Source organism: Aethalodelphis obliquidens, unplaced genomic scaffold (assembly GCF_003676395.1).
Source record: "Aethalodelphis obliquidens isolate GAN/ISIS:26980383/991018 unplaced genomic scaffold, ASM367639v1 scaffold4, whole genome shotgun sequence".
NCBI classification, from domain to species: domain Eukaryota; kingdom Metazoa; phylum Chordata; class Mammalia; order Artiodactyla; family Delphinidae; genus Aethalodelphis; species Aethalodelphis obliquidens.
In genome coordinates, this window is record NW_020837948.1 from 59119454 (window position 1) to 59128736 (window position 9283).

Here is a 9283-nt window from a genome sequence, read left to right on the forward strand (position 1 = left end):
ATTTCGTGACTTGCCCAAGATTGCTGCAGGAATGGACCCAAGGCGGGTCTGAATCTTGAGCCTAATGAGGCTAGTATGCCAGAGAAATGGGTTTTGCTGATCTGTAAACACTTAGGAATGTGCTGGGGTTTGCTTCAGGTAATTACTTGTACCTAGTTAGCAGGCAGGCACGGAGCTCAGGCAGTCAGAGGGGATGGGCTTGTGGTCTGCAGCGATACATGGTAGGGACCTGGGGAGTCTCTGCTTCCACCTATGGGTATGCTGTGTGGTCTCCTGTTTTATAAGACGTCTTTGTAAATTTTGGTATCATTGGCTATTTAAGAGTTTATACCTAGTGCGCATCTATTATAATCCCACCATCGGGCTCATGACCTTCCTGCCAAGGCAGCTGGTGGGCACACAGCCCCAGGATTTGGACCCAGACACTCTGAATCCAGTATCCGTGTCCTTTCCCATCAGGATGCACTGTCCCCTAAAGAGTTTCCTGAAGGAACCAAGCGGGGAGTCTACCTGTGACTTGCTTATGTTCGTGTTTAGAGTGGCTTGTTTCAGGGAGGTATGAGACAAGGGGTTCACGTTGTGGCTGAGGAGAAAGCCCCAGTATGACTATCAGACCCCTCAAAAACTGACTTGACTTGCTTTGTTTTAGGTATAAAATCTGTGCCACAAAGGCGATGTGGTATAATCCTAGAAGTGAGAATGTTGTCCATTTTCATCATAAAAAACTCCCAACTGCAGAAAAGTTGTAGTTCATTACTACTTTAGGGTTCTGAGGTTATAGACTGAATTAAGAATAGGAAAAATGTGTCAATTATTACTAAAGGCCTTTGAATATTCCAGGAGGCGTTCCCCCACCCTGAGAGCATGACATGACAGAACGAGCTTTGCAGTCGCCCAAAGTGTGATCTGAATCCAAGCTCTGTCACTTACGAATGTTGTGACATTGGGAAAGTTACTTGTCTAGTCAGAGCCTCTGCTTCCTCTTCCGTAAAGTGGTTTAATAATATTTACTTCACTAGGTTATCATGAGGATTAAATGGCTGACAGCAGTGCAGATATGCTTCTGGTACCCACAGCGTCCTGAGGCACAGATAGCTAGTCTGTGTGCATTCATCCTTGAATTTGCTCCCAAAGAGCCAGAAACCAGGCAGCAGGGCCATCTCAAGAAGACAGAAGTGGAAGCCTGCTGGAGACTGGCTTGGTTGAGACTCCGGTTCAAAGCATCACGAGGCTGGCGGTTTTCCCTAACCGCTGACTAACATAGATACAAAGACAAAAAAAAAAAAAAAAGGTAAAACTTACAACACTGGAAAATAACTAACCACCAAATTCCAGAATTATAAGGGAACTGACAATAAATACGAGGCAGATGGAGAGGACCAAGAATAACCAATGTAGCTTGCAGCTATGTCATCCCTCTACTGTGCCTCCATGATTTGGAGAGCCAATGCCTACGTCAAACAGGAAGCTTTCCAGTGCTGTGAAGGGAGCAGAGTGCCTCGCTTTCTGTTTTCTCCTCTCCTTCCTCCTACTACCACCTGTCCCTCTTTCCCCTTGTCCCCACTCAGGCTTCCATCTTGTTATATTTAGGTCAACACTCCAAATCTCAGAAGTGACTGGGAAGTAGTGGGGTGCTGGCAATGCCCTAAGACTTGTGAATGTGGAATATACGACCCCCCCCAAATTATTCACACCCTTGAATAATACCCTCCCCTTGAGTGCAAGCAGTACCCATGACTGGCTTCTAGCCAGTAGAGAATGGTGAAGGTGAAGGATGGCTGCCCTGTGGTTATATTACTGAGGGAGAGAGCCTCCCGCCGGCCTGGAGGATGGAAGCCGCCATGTTGTGAGAGGGCACAAGACGGGGGCTACATGCAAGGACCCCAGTGACGGCCAGCAAGAAAGTGGGGCCCTCAGCCCTACAGCTACAAGGAACTGAATTCTTGTGACAGCACTGTGAGCTTGGAAGAGGACCTCGAGATCCAGAAAGGAGCACATCCCACCGACACCTCAGACTTGTGAGACCCTGAGCAGGGGACCCAGTTAAACTGTGCTCTGACTCCTGACCTACAGAAATTGTGGGATAACACATGTGTGTTGTTTTATGTTGCTAAGCTTGTGGTTGTCTGTTGGGCTGAGTTACCGTCTCTATGAGGTGAGCGTTTTGTGGGGAGTAAATAAGAGCCCTGGGAGCAGAGCATGCTGGGAATTAGGATGCCTAAGTGGGTTCTCTGAAACCAGAAGCCAGATAGTGGGGGTCAGAGGGAAGTGCCACCTCAAGAAGACAGAAGTAGAGTCTGTGGGAAGAGGAAATTTGCCTGGGAGTTGCAGATATGCAAGTCTGTCCTACAACTGTAAATTTGATAAGGAGATTCCAACACGGTACAGGCGACCCAACTTGTGGGCCAAAAAAATCAACTTTTCATAAGCTTACCAGGAAATATCCGGGAACAATATAGAGAAATTTACAAAATCTTAAAGGGAGATTGAAAAGAAGTCTTCCCACTGAAAATATTAAATGTTTTCTATAGATTCAACTATAAATTATGTAATCCCAATAAAAATCTTAATTGACTTACTTGGAATTTGATGAAATCTAAATTATTGAGAAGGATGATCATTTCAGAATAGCTAGTATGTTTTTTGAAAAGAACAGTGATGAAGGAGACTTTGTCTTATCAAAAAATAAAATACAGGGCTTCCCTGGTGGCTCAGTGGTTGAGAGTCCGCCTGCCGATGCAGGGGACGCGGGTTTGTGCCCCGGTCCGGGAAGATCCCACATGCCATGGAGCGGCTGGGCCCGTGAGCCATGGCCGCTGAGCCTGTGCGTCCGGAGTCTATCCTCCGCAACGGGAGAGGCCACAACCGTGAGAGGCCCGCGTACCGCAAAAAAAAAAAAAAAAACAGCTTAAAACTATAATAATTGTAATTGTATTAGTTCAGGAATAGGCAGGCAGATGATGGAATAGGAGAACAGACCCAAGGATACATATGTGCATTTGTTTTGTTTTTGTATATGATAAAGATTTCATTTCCAATCATTGGGGAAAGGCTGGATAGTTCAAAAATGGTGTTAGGGAAAATGACCAACCAATTGGGGCAAACTGTTTACATCACTACCTCTTCCATGCCTCACACAAAAATAAATTCTGATTAGCTTTACATTTAATTGTAAAAGATGAAAATTATAGATTAAATAAAATAGGGGTGAATAATTTTGGTGTTTTGGGGGGTAGGAAAGGCATTTCCAAGCATGCTGCCAAAGCCAAGAGTCACAAAAGAAAGGATTGTTATGGTTGATGGTGCGAACAACGAGAACTCCTGTATGGTATCAAATCCCCCCCCCCCACAAAACAAAACAAAAAAACAAAACTTGAAAGGCAAACAGAGAAAAAATGTGTAATATAAATGCCAGGTATTGTTAAGCTTTGAGCTTTTCCTAATCAATTAGAAAAAGATAAACAACCAACCGAAAAAAACTGAGGCAAGACTAAAAAGCAGCAACCACAAAATACAGCAGCCCATGTGTTTGCTTTGCTCCATGTACCCTTTTTTTTTTTTTCCAGAAATCATTGTTTTCAGGCTTCCAGGAGCAGCAGTGTTGGGGGTATGGCGCTACTGACCAGTGTCGTGGTATTTTTGGGGAGATGTATGGTTGTAGTCATCTTTCTGTCAAGGGTCATATTCTTCCACGTTACCCAGGAATATCCAGCAAATGATTGAGCCTTCCTTTTATTAAAATAATCTCACTAAATGGAGATTTTATACCTGCCCATATTTTTACTCTAAAGAATGCATCAGTGACTAAAGCCCATTTTACTAAAAGAATTATTTTTCAAAATGGCTATGGCTTTATCTTTTTATGATTATGATTGGGAAAGCAATTCATGCTTTTCGTAAAAATATGTGCTGTCCAGAGAGATGTAAAGAAGATAGTAAAAAATACCCTTATCTTGCCTTCCAAAGATAACCTCTATTTTCTCTTTGTGAGTGTGGGCACACATCAATCCACATACATTCACAGGAGCATGTGTATATATTTTCACAAAAATGAGATTATACTTTTTTCCAGTTCAACAATATATCATGAATATCTATGTTAATAAATATAGATCTGCCTCATCATTTCAAATGGATGCCTATTCTTCTTCAAAATGAATGTGCTATAATTAATTTAACCACTCTACGGCTGATAAATTTAGGATTTTTTTTTTTTTTTTTAACCAGGATGAAGAGCTCTGTAATTGATTCCATACACATATTCTTGGCCATGGGCCTGGTCATTTCCTAAGAATAAGTTCCTAGAACAGAGATTTGTCCCAAGGGAAGAAAGAGACAGGAGGATGTAAGACAGTAACAAGGTGTAATATTTGGGAAGAGAATAGGTAGTGAGTTTATCACAGTCACTAGCACTTGAATCTGTGTCCAGCCGAGCCCTATGGACACATATCTGGGTTCCCGCGAGAGCGAAACTACATGCAGGACTGCTTCCAGAACCTTCTAACAGTGGGGGCAAAGACAGAGGGGAGAGGATAGAGCTACTCTCCCCTGCTGTGCTCCAGAACGATGTGTGGCTTTGTGGAATCTGAGCAGGGAGCAGGCCCAAAGGGACTGGACTTGTCTGTGTGCACACGTGAGAGCCCAGTGGAACCTCCGCAAACACAGAGCGGGGGCCAGGGGTGCAGGTGCCAGTGAGCTTTGAGTCATTACTCTCGAAAGCTCCTTTCTACAGCCAGTGGAGCTGAGACTTGGAGAGGCTCAGGTTATGCTATAATTACATCTGGGTAGAAGCCAACTCTGTGTGCCCAATGCCTCAAACATCTGAAAGTGTCTTCTATTTTTAAGCACATACAGAAGCCTTGCGCTGTCTGTCGTTTTACAGTCTAAGAACGGTACCTTGAGGCGTAATCTTTTCTACCTGCTGTGTACTCAGAGCCCAGGGAAGGCCTACTGGGTTCTCCTGACAGCCATTTGCCAACTCAGCTATACGTGATTTAAATTCTTTCACCCCTTTGTTTAAAATTGGATATGAGATCGGTTCTCTCAAATGAAGACTTTGAGTGACTGATAATTATACAGAGATTATATCTTTTATCTTTATTCATACTTGTCAGCACAGTGCCTTTCCACAGTTCAAATAAGTGAGGAATTGAACAATAAAGAGCAACCAAAACTCCAAGTAGGGGAGTATGGCAGGCACTGTTCACCGTCACCCAATGCTCATCCCCCCTCCTGCTCACTCTTCTTCGCCAGTGAAAGAAGTCCAGTTTATTCAGGAGCTAGGTAGAGACCCATCGGTTCAACTTCTTTCCCAGTTCCAAAATATAAATCATGATTCATCAGAACCAGTTATGACACTGTCATCTTGCCTGGCCCCTGGTTGGTTGAAGGGTGGCATGTGACCCTGTGTTGGCTGGTGAGATGTAAGGGGACGTCTACTGAAATAAGCTAAGTTTCCAAAGAAAAGACAGCGTCTCCCCAGAAGAAGTTTTTCTCCTACCTATTCTGCCTCCCTATCGTGGGAGGTGATGCCTGGAAGTGACCGTGAAAGGGTAAGGATGAGGATGCTAGGGGGATGGATCAGCAAAACGGAGAGTACGTGGGTTCCAGGGGACACTGGGAGCAACTGAACTCCTTAGCAATTGCTCACCCCCGTACTCAATGCAAAGTGAGAAAAATGAATTCCTATTTTTAAAGGTCCACTCTCAGGTGGGTTTTCTGTTACATCACCAAAAGCATTCTTAAGTGATACGTGGAATTGATAAAACAAGAATGACTTGACTATCCAAAAGCATGAAGTCTGGAGCCGGGTTGCCTGGGATCGAATCTAAGTTCTTCTGTGTACTAGTTTTGTACCTTTGGCTGGGCTAAGCCTCCTGTACCTCAGTTTCTTTATCTGTAAGATAGTACCTATTACATAGATTGTGCAGTGTAGCTCAGAAGAAATACCAAGATGTCAGCTTGACTTCTTTATGGGGGTCACAGCAGGACACAGGTGTCCAGAGTTGGAAAATTCTGTCTAGATTATTTTTAATAAAAGAATGCAAAATCTCTGCTAACACGTCACTTTAAGTAGACTTGGATGAGGAAGTGGTTTGTAAAATTTTTTCAGCCCTTCTCATATTTTTGATATCCAAATGTAAAATTGTTAGTCTCCAGGAGGGTCTAGAATAAATGTTTGGGATTCTCCACTCTCATAAAACAAAAGAACAGAGTTATTCCACATGGAAGTCTTAGGCTTACTCAGCTCTAAGGAGTAGAGCCTTCCGTACTTCATAACTACAGTTCCAGACAAGTTTCTAATACTTTATGTGGCCACCTTTTCTCTCAATATGTTATTCCTGCCTAAATTCCCACTTTTTTTCAGAAATTTGTGTAACTCTGATAGCGTTTGCATTTCTGCCTCTTTGATTCTTCTAGTATCTTTTAAAAAGATGAGTCGGCAAACAATTTATGTTAATGAGGTGTCATGAGAAGTGCAAAGGAAGTAGAGACACCAGTCTTTGCTCACCTGTTGCTCATAGCGTTGTCCATCACGTGTGCGGTCACCCGATGTTCTCCTTTTATAAGCAGGTTTATTAAGCAGGAGGCATTGGACTTTCATCTTGTGGGTGATACAAAAACTCAGAGGTTTTCCTCTGCTGTTTCTGATGAGCAGGTGGTTCCTTGAAGAGAACAAGGCAAAGGCCCATTTACATCTGGGCTCCTGAGTACATTTGGAATTGTCTCTTGTGGGGCATTCTGGCTTCTGGCTTAAAGTAGTCGTGTTTATCTACCAAGTTGCCCAATGGCGATGGAGTGTTAAGTTAAGAGGTAAGTACAACATTCTCTCTGGGGTTAGTTTCCTCCTTCTTGACTTAGAGGAGGAAGGTAGGTCTGGATTTTAGCATAGCTGAGAATATGGGAGCAACCACAGGCCAGCTCCTCCAGGCTGCGAATCACAGCTTGGGTGCCATTTGCCTCAGACGGCAACAAGGACACAGTAAGCCCCCATGTGGGACATGGCAGTGGATTAAGAACTCAGATTATGCTGAGGTTCTGACTGTGGGTTTCAATCTGAGACTTTGGCTGGAAGTAACAAAACATTCACAATATCATCTTTCTATTTAGATTCACGATTCCTTTCTGCCTTTTAATTCCATAATGATCCGATGATGAATAAGGAAACAGTCATTCCAGGGAGCCAACATCAGGTGTCCTGTCCTCTGGCAACAGAGGCCCGAATATCTGCTGAATCAGGGAAGAAGAATTTAAATATAGTAAAATCACCTCAGTTTGAAATCCAGCGACTCAAAACCAGACATTTAGAGATAGAATCGTGGCATGTGGGAATCAGAAGGCAATTTAGTGATCACTTTGGCCAGTTGTTCTCCAACTATTGGGTCCATCAGGATCACTTGGAGGGCTTGTGAAAACACAGATGAATGCTCCGAGTTTCTGATTCCGTAAGTCTGGGGTGGGGCTCAAGAATGTGCATTGCTACCAGGTTCCCAGGTGAGGGTGATGCTCCTACTCTGGGTACCACACCTTGAGAACCACCAATTTAGACAACCACTGTGCTTTACAATCAAGGAATTTGGAGTGGAGAAGTTGGTGTATTGTCCAAGGTGATTGGATGGACTGTCCAATTGAAAAAATGGAAGAGTTAAAACTAAATTCAGTTCTTTTGAGTTTAGGTTCATTGCTGTTCTTTCCATTGACCCTTTAAAGCCACAAATTAAGTGTTTTCACAATACTATGTATTTGCTTGGAAACAACAGGACATTAGAGCCTCCAACCCTTTGCTTTCCCACTGGGTGACTGTTGTGTTTAGGGAGTCTAAGTGTAACCTCTTATTTTCTCAGTTTCTGCAAAATGGGATAATAATAGTAATAACCCTATAGGACCCACCTCACAGAGGGGTTGTGAGGATTAAAATATAGCTTTATATAAAGTTCTTAGAATTGTGCCTTAGAAACTGCTATAATCACTATTATTTAAATATTAGTTATTTTCAATTAATTGAAAATATTTTCTATTACTAAAGCTTCACTCTGCCTGGCCAAACTGGTTGGCACGAGGATAGTAAAGGTGACTAACAGAGAAATTTCAGGCTATGGCTAATTCTAGAGCAGGTGATGTAAATAACTAGATCTTTAGAGCTTCTCAATGACCTGCTCTATCCCTCTCTTTTTATGTGGGGAACAGAGACGTCGTGGAGAAATGAAGTGACTTGTCTAAGCTTTTATAGCTAATTAGCATTGCCAGTCCTAGAACTCCATTTAATCAATAGCTTTCTTAGTCTATGCAGTATTTGCGAAAGTAGCATTATAGTGGCCATTTACAGATTTGTCTCTATTTCCTAATGTTGGGAATTTGGCTGAATTGTTTGGTTGACAATGGACAACCACTTCAACATCATTTTTTTTTTTTTTTTTTTGCGGTACGCAGGCCTCTCACTGTTATGGCCTCTCCCGTTGCGGAGCACAGGCTCCGGACGCACAGGCTCAGCGGCCATGGCTCACGGGCCCAGCCGCTCCGCGGTGTGTGGGTTCTTCCCGTACTGGGGCACGAACCCATGTCCCCTGCATAGGCAGGCGGACTCTCAACCACTGCGCCACCAGGGAAGCCCCTCAGCATCATTTTTTATTTGCTATGCCTTTTTCGTGAACCCCCTCTTTTGTAATCATTGTGATTCCGCATAGGGTAAAACGAGATGTCTTTATTTGTGTTAAGTTCTAAAAATACTCAGAAGAGGATTTGAACATATTCCCGTTACTCCACACTTTCTCCCCTGGAGTCTTCTTTATCTTGAGATGAGTAAACGCCATGGAAAGCCCATTATTATTCAGTATAAAAATAGGCACTCAGTTAAAGTATCTAAATTCCAGTTTGGACAGCAAAAGGTTAATAGTGCCTAGAAAAGAATTCCAGCAGCCCACAAATCTAAGCATAATTATGTATGAACATGAGGCTTTTATTGCTGTCAAAATTAATCACTTTTCAACTTCCAGCTGTTAAAACCCTTCTGGCAGCTCTCCAAGCAATTCCCCTACAGTTACTTTTCCTTCAATTAAATTCTGGTGCAGTTCACAGGCTCTTATTACATAAGCAGCAAGTTAAAAACGGACTTCTTGGGGTTTTCTTCTTCTTCTTTGGTCTTTGCTTGAAACTAGAAAATGACAGATTGTGAAGTTTGTTTCTCTCACTCTTTTCAGCTCAACTTTTACTTAAACTTCAAGCCTAAAGAACAGTCAACATGGGATTAAAGTCTTCATGTTGATTGTAAAGCACTTTATGTGTG